The sequence below is a fragment of the Equus caballus genome, chromosome 1, assembly GCF_041296265.1.
Source record: "Equus caballus isolate H_3958 breed thoroughbred chromosome 1, TB-T2T, whole genome shotgun sequence".
NCBI classification, from domain to species: domain Eukaryota; kingdom Metazoa; phylum Chordata; class Mammalia; order Perissodactyla; family Equidae; genus Equus; species Equus caballus.
The window spans coordinates 120621733-120634970 of NC_091684.1; the positions used below are offsets into that span (position 1 = coordinate 120621733).

The 13238-nt window shown below is 44.8% G+C and overlaps 1 protein-coding gene across 5 annotated transcripts in view; it reads right to left on the reverse strand.

The window, feature by feature from the left end:
• Positions 1–13238, reverse strand: part of OTUD7A (OTU deubiquitinase 7A) — a 379739-nt gene that overhangs the window by 217752 nt on the left and 148749 nt on the right. Inside the window, exon 1 of one of the 5 annotated variants that reach the window (XM_070268408.1) lies at positions 3477–4235. The exons of the other annotated variants lie outside the window; for them this stretch is intronic. The gene's annotated coding sequence lies outside the window, so the exon portion shown is untranslated. Of the gene's footprint in view, positions 1–3476; positions 4236–13238 lie in introns of those variants that run through there. 5 annotated transcript variants of the gene reach the window in all.

Genomic DNA, 13238 nt, shown 5'->3' on the forward strand with positions numbered 1-13238 from the left:
TTGAAAATGTTGAATGCCTTTTCTTTAAGATCAGGCATATGACTAAGGTGTTACCACCACTTGTCTTCAGCGCTCTCTTGGAGGTCTTAGCAAGTGCAATAAGGAAACATAAATAAGTTATCTAATAATAAAGTAATAATTATAAAACTTTATAAAAATTATAAAGTACAATTATACAAATTTATCAAAAGATATTAAAGTAGATCTGAATAAGTGGAGAAGTAAGTTGCAAGACTTATTACACCTTTACAGATTCAATATGATTGTATTCAATATCTCAGTGTGTGTGTGTGTGTGTGTGTGTGTAACTTGCAAGTTAATTCTAAAATTTATTTGTAAGCAAAGTCCAATGCATGTTGAGGAAAAAGAGCAAGGTGGAAGAAAGGCCCTACCGGATAAGAAGACTCATCCTACAGGGGCAGTAGTTAAGGCAGTGTGTTTCAGTACAGGATATACAAAGACAAGAGCAGAACAGAATAGAAAACCTAAGAAAGGACCATATATAATGGGCATTTGATATATGACAGATGATTTTGCAGATCTGTTGGAAAAGAACAGACTTTGCAATATATAATGCTAAGACAAGTGACTATGCAAGTCAAAATAACGAAATTGGACTCCACTTCAAACCATGTCAAAAAATACATTTCTAACTTACAGCTGAACTATACAAATTCTAAAAGAGAATACAGAAAATATTTTATGATTTTGAAGTGAGGAGGAATTTCTTAAACAAGACAAAGCAAGAACAGACCATAAAGGAAAGGATTGATAAATATGACTAAAATAAATTATAAACTATTTCTCACGAAAAGACACTTTACAAAATGTGATTAGACAAGCCACACACTGGGAGAAGATATTTGCAAAATATAACCAATTAAGAAATAGTAGCCAGGGGCCGGCCCTGTGGCTGAGTGGTTAAGTTCCCGTGTTCCACTTCAGCTTCCCAGGGTTCGGATCCTGGGTGCAGACATGGCACCGCTCATTGGGCCATGTTGAGGTGGCGTCCCACATGCCACAGCTGGAAGAACCCACAACTAGAATATGCAACTATGTACTGGGGGGATTTGGGGAGAAAAAAAAGCAGGGGAAAAAAAAGAAGATTGGCAACACTTGTTAGCTCAGGTCCCAATCTTTAAAAGAAAAAAAAAAGAAATAGTACCCAGACTATTAAAAGAATTCCTAAGATTTAATAAGAAAAGACAAACAATTCAATGGAAAAATAGGCCAAAGAAATAAGTAGGAATTTTGCAGAAATAGAAGAATAAAAAAGTTATAGACATAGAAAAAAATTCTTAAAGTCTCATTTTTAATCAAGGAAATGTAAATTAAAATCACAAAGTGATGATATTTTATATTTACCAGATTGGCAAAAATATTTTAAATGAAGAATACCATGTATGGGTAAGAATACCAAGAAAAGGAACTTTCTTTCTATGTTGGTGAAAGTTAAATGTGGTGCAACTGTTTGGGAAAACTGTCATGCCCCAGTGAAGCTGAAAATGCACTCAACCTCCATTCTGGTGACTCCACCACTTCCTTCCCACAGGAGCACTGGGGCGGGCACAGCCCGCAGCAGCACTGCCCCCACTAGCATGGAAACCACTGGATGCTCATCAGCGGCAGAATGAGCACATGAGTCAGGCCCAGTCACAGAATGGAATTTGCATTTTGGGAAAAATGAGTGCCCAACAGCCAGTTCTAGGCATCAACATGCTGGATCTAAACCACGTTAAGTGGAAAAAGCAAGTCCCAGAAGAATGCACACGATCCATTTATATTAAGTGCGGATAACAGGCAGATGCAAACACTGCTTTGTTTGGCACTACAAACATGGGTGATTTAGGAGAGCGGTGACCTCCATGCATGCAGGTGCATCCATGACTTCTGGGGCACAGTCCTGTTCTTGGTCTGCGTCATGGGTCCATGGCTGTGTGTTTTATTCATAACTGTTCACGTAGTCTTTAGTGTACTTTTTTGTTCCTATGCTGTTGTTTACAATAAAAAAGAGAGAGAAAGAAAACAGTTGTATGCATAACAAAAAATCCTAAAACGTATTTAGGAAACGGTCTAATAAGAAAGGTATAGGAATCATCTAAAAGCCTATAAAACTTCACTGAAAAATATAAATGAAAACAGAATAAAGGGAGACTATGTTTCTGGACAGGTAGACAATACTGTGATATCAATGTGTCTCTAATCTATAATATCATTAGAATCTCAACAAATTCCCAACAAGCTTAAAAAGCCACGTCTAAATTCCCTACGGAAGAAACATTGATATTAGAGAGAGTTTTGCCAAGTTTTAAAAAGGGGCTGACTTGCTTAGGGTGATGAACCTGTCAACATAAAACACCCGGGGTTCTGGGCAAACAAGTTTGTTTCTCAGTCTATCACCTGGCTCGAGATGGAAGGGGAAGCTCCTGGATGCCAATCTGAGTCCCAGAGGTAGACATGCCAGCAGACAGCCTGAAGCCCGCAGGAGCCCAAGCAAGGAGATGAATCCACGTTGATGTGGGACTGATCAACCGTGCTCTCAAGCCAGGGAGAACACAAAGGAGATGACTATGCTTGTGGTGCTGGGCGGGGTAAAAAGTCTCCCGTGAGAATATTTCAGAATCAGGGGCTGTTTGTCCCTAAGGTTCAGTGCCCAACTTCACGCTAGCAGGTGGCATAGAAACCCCACCGCGGGTATGATAATTGCTATTTTCTACTGTAGCTGTCCTTTACTGAGCGCGTACTACACATGAGGTAACATGCTGAATGCTGTACATGATCTCTTTTAATCCCACAAGAACACCTAGAGGGAGTCTCCCATCCTACAGGGAACTTCGGGATCGGGGGATTCTCTCCCAGCTCTACTCAAGACGCAGCTCAAATACCATGTTCTTCACAAAGCTCCTCCAGGTCTCCCAGCGTCCTGTCCTTACACTGACCCATGAAGGAGAATTCTTGGCAGAGGGATATGTGCATGCAAAGACCCCAGAGGGGCACATCGTGCCCCCGCACATGGAACTTGGGGAGGCTTCAGCGTAGCTTCAGTGTAGACTGTGTCAGGAGGCAGGCGTGAAAAAAGACTGGGAGAGAACAAGAGACAGAGCATGGGAGGGCAGGATGGGAGGGTTTCTGCGGCATTGTTACAGAGGGCCCTGTCTCTGCAGACTGGGCAGCGGTGGGCGCTCTGAGACCAGCCAGGACTGAGACTTGAAAGGGTTTTGAGAGCTCGAAAGCAGCACCCTGGGGAGTGTCTTAGTCCCTGAAAACCTCATACAGGTCCTAAACCTGCAGGAGCATCAGCAGGAAAGCAAGGGAGAGGTGCTCAGCAGCCCTCATCCATCTGCCGAGGTCTGAAATCTTCACACCCTTCCTGCTCCACAGCAGAATCTGGACCTCACTTGCCTTTTCTCACCATCTATGTGAGGCCTGTGTGTGTCTGCACTGGGGCCTGCATCCTCCAAGGACTGCACACTTACCCTGTGGCCAGGCCTGCACAGCTGCACTTCTCCTTCACCAGCACATTCCACCACTGTCGTTCCATCTGGGTGAGGGAGCGGCACGCCAACTGGGAGAGCCCACCAGGCAGCTCCAGAAGAGGAGACCTCAAAGAGGGGCTAGTTAGAGTGGCTCAGAAGGGTGGCTCCCACTTCAAAGCTGCTGGCCAAGGAGCGTTCACCACCCAGGTGACACACAGGACACGAGGGGGTGATGGGGATCCCAGGGGCAGCAGCCTCCATGGCCCAGAAGGAGTGGGTGTCCCTGTGGCTGGGCCAGTGTGGAGGGCCTGGGGATAAGCAGCTACAGCACTTAGGAGCAAATGCAGCCAGGAGAAGAGAAGGGAGAGGAAGGAGGAGTGGAAGCGTTGTTACTGGGTAAAAGGGGCAAGGAGAGAAAGAACTGTGGTCCCTCATGGTCACAGCTTTGGGCAGACTCCATTTGCTCCTTTTCTGAGGACTGCAATTTCTGATTGTGTTGAGGTTTCCCAAGAGGAAGAGGGTGCCAGCTGCCTTCCCAGCCTCCTGACCCTACTGCCAATCTCACTCCTCAGCTCCAAGACAGGTGATCCTTTTTCTTTTACCTTCTACATGCTTTAAATTGCCTCAGCACAATCAACACTTAACCTTCACACCAACCCTGGGGCCCAGTGGCTGGTCAAAGTGACCCAGGATTTCAGGGTGGACTCCTCCCCTTTGTCCTGCCTGCTTCCCAAGGCAGCTCCTCACACCCTTCGAGCTTAATGTGCTCCCTCCTCTGAGAGGCCTCCCTTGAGCACCCTTTGTAAAGGATGCTCCCCCACCTTTATCATCAATCACTCGCCCTTTCTATTTTCTGGGGATAGACTGCAAGGGCCTTGTTTATCTCTTCACTCATATGTGATTCAGGGAATATCGTTAGGCTGGATGTCCCATGCGGGCTGTGACCAAAGTGTTCCTGAGACCATGGGACAATGCACAGAGGCCAGAGGGTCTGCTCCAGGCAGGGCTCTTTCCAGAATGCCAGACTGCTTTCCCAGTTGGCTCTGCCAGGTTGGAGGACATCATGGCAACACACAGGTTGTTCTCTGTAGGATGTGAACTGACCTCTAGGCTCTGCAAAACTACTGTGCCCCACTGTTCACGCCCCACCAGGCTCATGAAGCTGCCACTGATCAACCTGCCCTCGATAATCTCCCTTTGCTTTAACATTCTAAAGCATTTCCAGTGGGTGCATCCCAATTTCACATCATACTATTACCTTGAAATTTCCTGTACTTTTTTCATAGGTCCAAGTCTTGCTTTTCCAACTCCATCTGCCATCAGTGCCAGAGTCTCATCCCTGCACAAAAACCTCCGGTGTACAGAGGGTATTCAGTAAACAGCAAGGAAGAAAATGCCCAATGAGATCTGTCAGCTTTCTTTACTCTCTTCTCACTCCAGCTGAAGCCACTCTGCTCCCACCAAACTGGCTGTCAAAGCTAGTGATGTTGGTACTGCTGCCAGGCAACCATACTCGCCTGCAGTTCCCCAACACTGCCTTCCTGAAGTGCCGCAGCACCCCATCTTACGGCCCAGAACACAGGTTAGTGAGCTTGCCCAGGACTACACAGCAAAGCGCCCAGCCTGGCCTCTGGTAATTTCACTCGCTCTGTTCCTGCCCTGCCTGTCTGCCACCTCTGGGGCACTTTTTTTTTTTTGAAGGTGGCAATATACAAATACTTTCTTAGCAAAAGGAATAAACAAGTACAGCCTGGGAAAAAGAGGGGATCCTCCTCTCCCATGAGGGCATCATCAGACCTGTAAAGGAAGAGTGAATTAGCACCGTACGCCGAGTAGATCTCAGGATCTCCGACTGGTTGGAATCAGACAAAAGTGACTGATGTCCGGGCAGGTTAACCTGTCAGACATTTAACTCCTTATACTCATCTGAGTCACCAGGAACTGGACAGGAGTGAAGCCATGGGACATGCAGCACTGCTCCACCTTGGAAAACTGGGCACTCGGGCCCTCTGAGATCAACTCACGGACACTGGCAAACATCCCATCCGCTGGTCTCTGGGTCCTGGCTGTTTGGCCCTTGTCATCAAGAAGTGAGTCTGCAGCCCGACTGCTTCCTTCCTGTCTTAGTCCGGGAGCAGGACAGGGCCTACAAAGGAAAATGCCTGAGCGTCTTCCTCCTCCTCCTTGAAAGTAGGAGGACTCCTTTTATTCTCTGGTGCTCCCAAGAGTTCAACAGGAGGGGAGCTGGGGCACACGGCTCATCCAGCCTCCCACTGGTGGGAGGAGCCCAGGGGTAATGCTTGAACAGGAACAGATGGCATAGCTCCTGAGGCAGGATGTGACAGAGCAGAAGATGGGCACAGAGCCAGATGCCGTGGGATCCAATCTCCAGATTGTCCCGCATTAGCTCTGTGACTGCAGGAGAGTTTCTTGACTTCTCTGTGCCTCAGTTTCCTCATTTGAAAATGAGGATAATAATAAGACCTACCTCACAGGGTAGCTCTGAAGATTAAAGGGCTTAAAGCAGAACTCTTGATGCATCCTCATTCGCTCTCCTCTCTCAGTGGCAGTGGGACACAGGCCTGACTGTCGACTCCTCCCAGGTTGGGAGGGCACAGGCACCTGTCCTTTGGCTCCCTCCTGCCACCTCTCTTGTGATGCCTGACTGGCTTCCTGGGCAGCTCTTCCCACCAGCTGGGAGAGCTCACCAGCCTCTCATCATCCAAGCCCTTCAGCCCCCAGTGGCTCCCCTCACCTGGGTCGGGAGTGGGACTGGGTGTCCGGGCCAGCAGGGGCAATCCCCTTCCCCTCCCCCTCTCCCCAACCCCAATCTTGGGGTAGACAGGTGGGTGAACAGTGAACTCATTAAGCCTGATGCAAATTAAAGTCAAGAACCCTGGTGGCTCGAGATTCCCAACAGCAAGCACCTCTCTCTAGGGAATTCAAGCAGCCTCCCCTCATGAGCAGAGGCTGCTGTGTCCAACATCCCTCTTCAGACTGTGGGGTTAGCGCTGAAGGTACTTGTCATAACACATCACAACCTTACTGGATGCGCTGAGCTCTGGCTACATTAATATCCTCCAACTACTAGTTCAAAGGTAAATTAGGGTCCAAGTGGCACTAACTGGGCAGTGGGCTAGGCCAGGTCAGGGATAAGTGAGCCTGGGATTTGGGGGAGGCCCAGGCATGAATGGGCAGCATCGGTCTCTCTTCTTCTAGGGGCAGAGAAAGTCCACTCATCGGCAGGATGCTGATCCAGAAGGGGCAGGAGCCATCACTGCACTGCCCTCTACTCAAGTCGGAGCACGGCAATCAGGCGGGCGGTCCTGGGGAGCCTGGACAGGCGACGGAACTGCCAGGCAGGGACCCTGACTTGGAAGGGCTAGTGGCAGCACAGCCTGGAAGCAGCCCTGACTCGATGTTGAGCCATCCTCTCAAGGCCGTTCTGATGTTTGGAGTCCCCTAGCCAGGCCAGCCATGGCTGGGAGGGTTCTGCAGGACTAGGCTTTGCCTCCATGGGGCCACAAAGACCCAGTGTCTGTGGTTTTATGGTCCCTGGGGCCATCAAAGGCTAGAGTTTGAGAAGAAATAGACCTAGAGCTGCTTGAAATGGGAGAGACTTCTGTTTGACTTTGAAGCAGGAAAGGACTTGATACTTGAGTGTATCCTATGTACCAGCCATGCTGCACATGCTCCATCCTTACATTTCCAACAATCTTGTGTAACAGGGACTAGCATGGCTACTTTAAAGACCACCTCTCCTAGGCCCAGAGGAGTCAAGTGACCTGCCTAGAGCTACACAGCAGTAAGTCACCTAGAATCTGAATGGCAAAGCAAAAGCTCTGCTTTGACATTATGCCACTTTTCAAAATGCTCTGAAATGCTAATGATGCTTTATCTCTGCTTTCTGATGGCTGTAGTCGCCTTATTTCCCTGTTCCTGGAGCTCCAGCAGGAGACATCCTTCCCTAATAACCAGGCCCATAGTCCTTTTATTGCTGCTCAGAAGAAGGCTTCACCTGCTGCCACCCCAACAGCAGCCAAGCGTTCTTCTCTCCTAACCTCTCCCTCCCCCACCAGGGATCTTTTCTATTTACAAATGGGTGCAATAATGCTATGACAATTACATCTCTTATTGAGGATGAATTTTTTTTTCACGTCAGGAATGAAAACGGTCCGTTATTCTCCAGTTCTCTGTTAAACGGGGGAGTTATCACATCAAAGCTAAGCAGCTGACTCACTCTTAACACCCTGGCATTCATCAGCCTTTGGTACCTTTAACTCACATTCTTTCCCTAGTATCATGATCTGCTGAAACTTCTGCTAGGAGACAGACAAAAGGGGTGACCAGGCTCCCCATGGTGACTGTCCTGGGTAGGCTCCTCCTTCAGGCCCCTGTCCTACCACCCTGCCTCTCTGCTTCCAGATGGCCCAACTCACCCCACACTGAGCAGGGTTCTCAAAGTAGGGTGCCTGGACCACAGCATCAGCAGTGCCTGGAGACATGTTAGAAATGAAAGTTCTCAGTCTCCGCCTAGGCCTGCTGATTCAGAGCCCCAGGGGTGCTGCCCAGCACAACCCTCCAGGTGGAGAAGCACTGAGCGATAGGCTACAGAGAGCCTGGGCCTGGCCTCCATGACAGCCCATCCTCTCCCTCTTTACATGTACTCTCAGGAGCTCATTCATTCTTATTTCCCAAGAGACCCACCTTCTGCATTATCCCTTGCCCCTCAATACCTGAAAGCTCCTCCGCTCTGCTAGTTTTTTCTCCCAGCTTATTTCAAACATAGCCAGGGGGATTTTTCCTGAAAAGCCATCTTTTACTTGATCTCCTATCTCATAAAGACAACCCCCTTTTCTTTCCTTCTAGCTGAGTCACCTTGGCAACTTACTTTTCCTTTTTGAGCATCATATTCTCCTTTTTAAAAATAGGAGTAATAGTACCTATTAAACAGGATGGTTGTAAGAGCCTAATGATATAACATCAACAGAGGGGATGTGCTGCGATGGTTAATTCCAGCAGGCCTGCAATTAGCTGAGCTGTTCTGCTGAAGTAAGAGGCGTATCTGGTCAAAGTATGAAATGCAATGATTAATACTGCTGTTTTCCACCATGGGTCCAAGGTGAATTTCTAGGTGGGTTATGCTAGTTTTTCATCATTGTTTATTGATAACAGTGAGAGTGATGGTTTGCACCTGGTTTCAGTGCTGGTTGAGGGGCCTTTGATATTGGGGCTGGACTCGCAGCAATAATGCTACATGACTGAAAGTGTATAAGAAGGCCCTGCTGAGACTCCATTTGGGCTGCCTAGTTCTGAGGTGTTCCTTGCACAGGCTGGTGGTTCTGAGAGAGAAAGTACATCTGGTATACCTCTGCAGGAGGCCAATTGGAGGGATCCTGCGTAAACCTCAGCCTCTCCAGACCCCTTGCTGATAGGCAGCCTTTAGCTACAATGCAAGTCCTCACCTTCATGTTTGTTGCTATACCATGTCCGTTCTCAGCAATAAACTGTAGACTCATAAGCATCACCATTCGGGGCCCTGTGAGTCTTCTTTAGCAACAGAACCCTGTCTGGCTGCCATTGTTTAGTGTAAATGACATTACGGTTATTTTTTCTTCCGCACCATTATCAAACACAATTCCTTGTTGTACTGCTCATGAGACTTGTGGTCCACTTCTCTCTTCATCACTTACTCCATTCTATGTACTCCACTATCTCCTACCCAAATCTGGATCCTGTCCCTACCTCCTGACTGAAACCATGGTCACAAATCTCATCAAGTGACTGACTTTTCAGCTCTTAGTTAACATATCTGGTCACAGTCGCCATCCTGAACTCTTCTTTATACCTGGCACCCATCATCCTTCATGATCTGATTACTCATCATCTCCCTACCACTTCAGTTTGTCTCATTGATACCTTTTCCCAACAAACTATGGATAGTCTCCCAAATCTGTCCTTGGCTCAGCTCTTTCTTTCAGACAACTGATCATAGTCATTAAATGTTAACAATCACCTCTATTCAGCAGACTCCCAAGTCTCTCTTTCTAGTCTTGTTCTTTTTTCTATCCTTCAATCCACAACTCTCTGATGCTATGTGCACCTGTACATCTCACTGGTACCTCAAAGCCATCAGAACCTATCTTTCCTGTAAAACTTGCCTATTCACTAAGGCAATCAAGATTTAAAAATTGGATTCTACCTTGACTTCACACTCTCCATCCCAATGGGTCTTTTAGGTGTTTCTCTTTCTCTGTGAGTCAGTCTTTTTGTCTTCCTCTGTCTCTCTCTCCCCTCCCCTTTTCTCCCCAACCCAGGCAATCATAAAGTCCTGACACTGATAGAGAATGGTCTTCCTCTGTTTTCCCTGTCTATTCTCTTGATGCCACCATCACTGCGCCACCTGACTTCATGCAGTGGTATAATGCGATGGCTTGGAGACTTTTCTCTGAGACCTTACACCTGGCCCACTTGAAGGTAGAATGAGGAAGAGGATATCTGCATCACAGTCTAAAAGCATCTCCCACAAGATACTTATTAAGATACAAACAGTAACCTTGCACTAGAGAAACTTGGCAGATACAACCTTCTTCAAGCGATCAAGGTTAATGTAATGGACTAAATGTTTGTATCCACCCCCCCCCCCCCCAAATCATATGTTGAAACTCTAAAACCCCAGTGTGATGGTATTAGGAGGTGAGGCCTTTGCAAGGTGGTTAGGTCACAAGGGTGGAGCTCTCATGAATGAGATTAGTGCCCTTATGAAAGAGACCCCAGAGAGCTCTCTCACCCTCTTTCCACTTTGTGAAGATACAAGGAGAAGGTGGAAGTCTGCAATATCTCTCATGAATACATATGCAAAAATCCTTAACAAATATTAGCCAATAGCATTCAGTACATATAAAAATAATTATACACCATGACCAAGCAGGGTTTATTTCAGAGATGCAATGCTGATTCAGTATTCAAAAATCAATTAGTGTAATCCACCATATTAACAGACTAAGAAGAAAAACCACATGATCATATCAATTGATGCATAAAAAAACGTTGACAAAATTCAACACCCCTTCATGAAAAAAATTCTAAGAGGAATAGGAATAAATGAGAACTTCCTTAACTTAATAAAGAACATCTATAGAAACTACAGCTAACGTTTTACTTAATGGTGAAAGTCAGAATGCTTTCCTCCTAATATAGAGAACAGGGAAATGATGTCTGCTGTCATCACTCTTCTTCAATATAGTGCTGGATATTCTAGCCAAGGCAATAAGGTAAGAGAAGGAGATAAATGGCACACAGATTGGAAGGCAAGAAATAAAACTGTTGCTATTTCTAGGTGACATGATGTTCTATGTAGAAAACCCCAAGGAATCTACAAAAACTGTTAGAACTAATAAGCGTTACAGCAAGGTCCCACGATACAAGATCAACACACAAAAATTTTTTGTATTTCTCTGTTATGAATGAAGATGTGGACACTGAAATTAAAAATACAATATTATTTAAAATTGCTCATTAAGAAATGAATACCTAGTTGTAAATCTTACTAAACATGTACAGGACTTGTATTCTCAACACTACAAAACAAGGATGAAATAAAGCAAAGATCTAAATGAACGGAGAAACATTATGTGTTCATGAATTTGAAGACAACATACTAAAGTTGTTGATATTCCTCAAATTGACATACAGATTTAGTGCAATTCCTGTCAAAATCCAGCAGTTTTTTTTATAGATATAGACAAGATTACTGCAATATTTATATGGAAAGTTAAATAGTTAAAACAATTTTGAAAAGAATAAAGTTGGAGGAATCAATGTACTCGAAATTAAGGTTTACCATATAGGTACAGTAATTAAGACTCTGTGGTATTGGTGGAAGATGAGACACACAGATCAATGGAAAAGAATAGAGAGTCCAGAAATAGAAGCACACAAATATGCCCAACTGATTTTTATCGTGGACAATAGAACACCCAGTAGTTATTCTTTCCCTTCCTACCAGACTTTCTCTAGAGTCAGGAAATTACTCCCTCTAGACCTTCCTTGCTCTGGCCAAGAACCCTTCAGACATGATCTGGCCCACAGGATAGAGAAGCGCAAAGCCTTGATTAGTTGGACCCATCTGTCCCATTCCAGTTTACTGTGGCTTCGGAAACTCACATGAAGTTACTGGTTACATGATGGCTCTTGCTTCCCACTTAAACAGCTGTTCTTTGTTTGCTTCTTTGCCTTTATCTTTCCATCTAAACTCACCATTCTGTAGTCATCAGCACTGAATTTTATTGGGTTAGATTCAGCACACCAGTACTCCTGCCTATCAGAACTCACTTGGATTCCCTTTGGCTCCAGTCACCTGCCTAACCAGGCATATTTGTCAATCCCTGTCCTATAGCATTTATAAAATGGCTAGACAGGAAGGAAGACAGCCTCACGGCAAACCACTAAAGACTCATTTCTAGGCTTAACTAAATGACTAATAGATAATGTGTTATTTGGTTATGGTAGTCAACAATGGTGAATTCTATCTCATTAAACTCATCAAGGCTACAGCTTTCCATCATTACCATTTATAAGAATTTATAAGAACAGTGTTATAGTTTAAAGAGCCCTTAGAAATAACCTAAAATCCAACACCTTCATTTTACAAATGGAAAGCTTGGACTCAGAAGTGAAGTGACTTCTCCAAGATTAACAACAGGTAAGTGACAGTTTAGGGATTTGAACCCAAATCTTCTGATTCAAATGCAGTTTTTTGTTTGTTGCATGTGTATGTTTTTATTTCACCATTATGTTATGCTACCTCTTTATTAAATGTACTGCACAAATTCAGATGTATGATGTCTCAAGTATTCCCCTACAAAAACTCTCACCAGTGAGAAAATGAGGGAAGACCTATGCTGGTCTCTAGTAACACCATTTCAAGTTGTGACTGCTCACAGGATCCACTCCTTTCTTCCAGTCATCTGTACCAGAATGTTATGCAATGTGGACATTACTGCCATAATTTGCAGAATCAAATTTCTATTCCTTCTCTTAAAACTCCTAAAAAGTGTTTATGAAGAATCTAAAAAAACCTGAACTCATAGATACAGAGAACAGATTGGTGGTTGCTAAAGGCAGGGGTTGGGGGTGAGTGAAACAGCTGAAGGTGGTCAAAAGGTACAAACCACCAGTTATAAGACAAATAAGGTCCTGGGGTGTAATGTGTGGCATGGTGACTGTAGTTAACATTACTGTATTGTATATTTGAAAGTGCTAAGACAGTAGATCTTAAATGTTCTTATCACAAGAAAAAAATTGTAACTATGTAAGGTGATTGATGTTAAGTTTTTGGCAATAATTTCTCAATATATATGTATACCAAATCATCATGCTGTACACCTAAAACTAATACAACGTTACATGTCAATTATACCTCAATAAAGATGGAAAAAAAGTGTTTATGAAAACTGTTGGGGTACTATCAAAGAAAAATCTCCTGGATATGTTATTGATTTTACATACAAATTTTGCCAAACATCTGTAATCAGCACCTGGTCCTTGGGACATTGTACTCCACCTTCTATCTACAAATATAAATGGTGTGGGGATGGGCCTACTAATGTTCTTCCTGTTTTATACTAAATGGTGCTGACAATTTATTAAGTGTTGTTTTCCCACTGTATTATTTGTGAGAGCACAAGGTCTGGTTTGCCATATGGCACCCAATTGATTCATCCTGAGAGTTGGTACCATGGTATGCCACGCGTCTTTCAT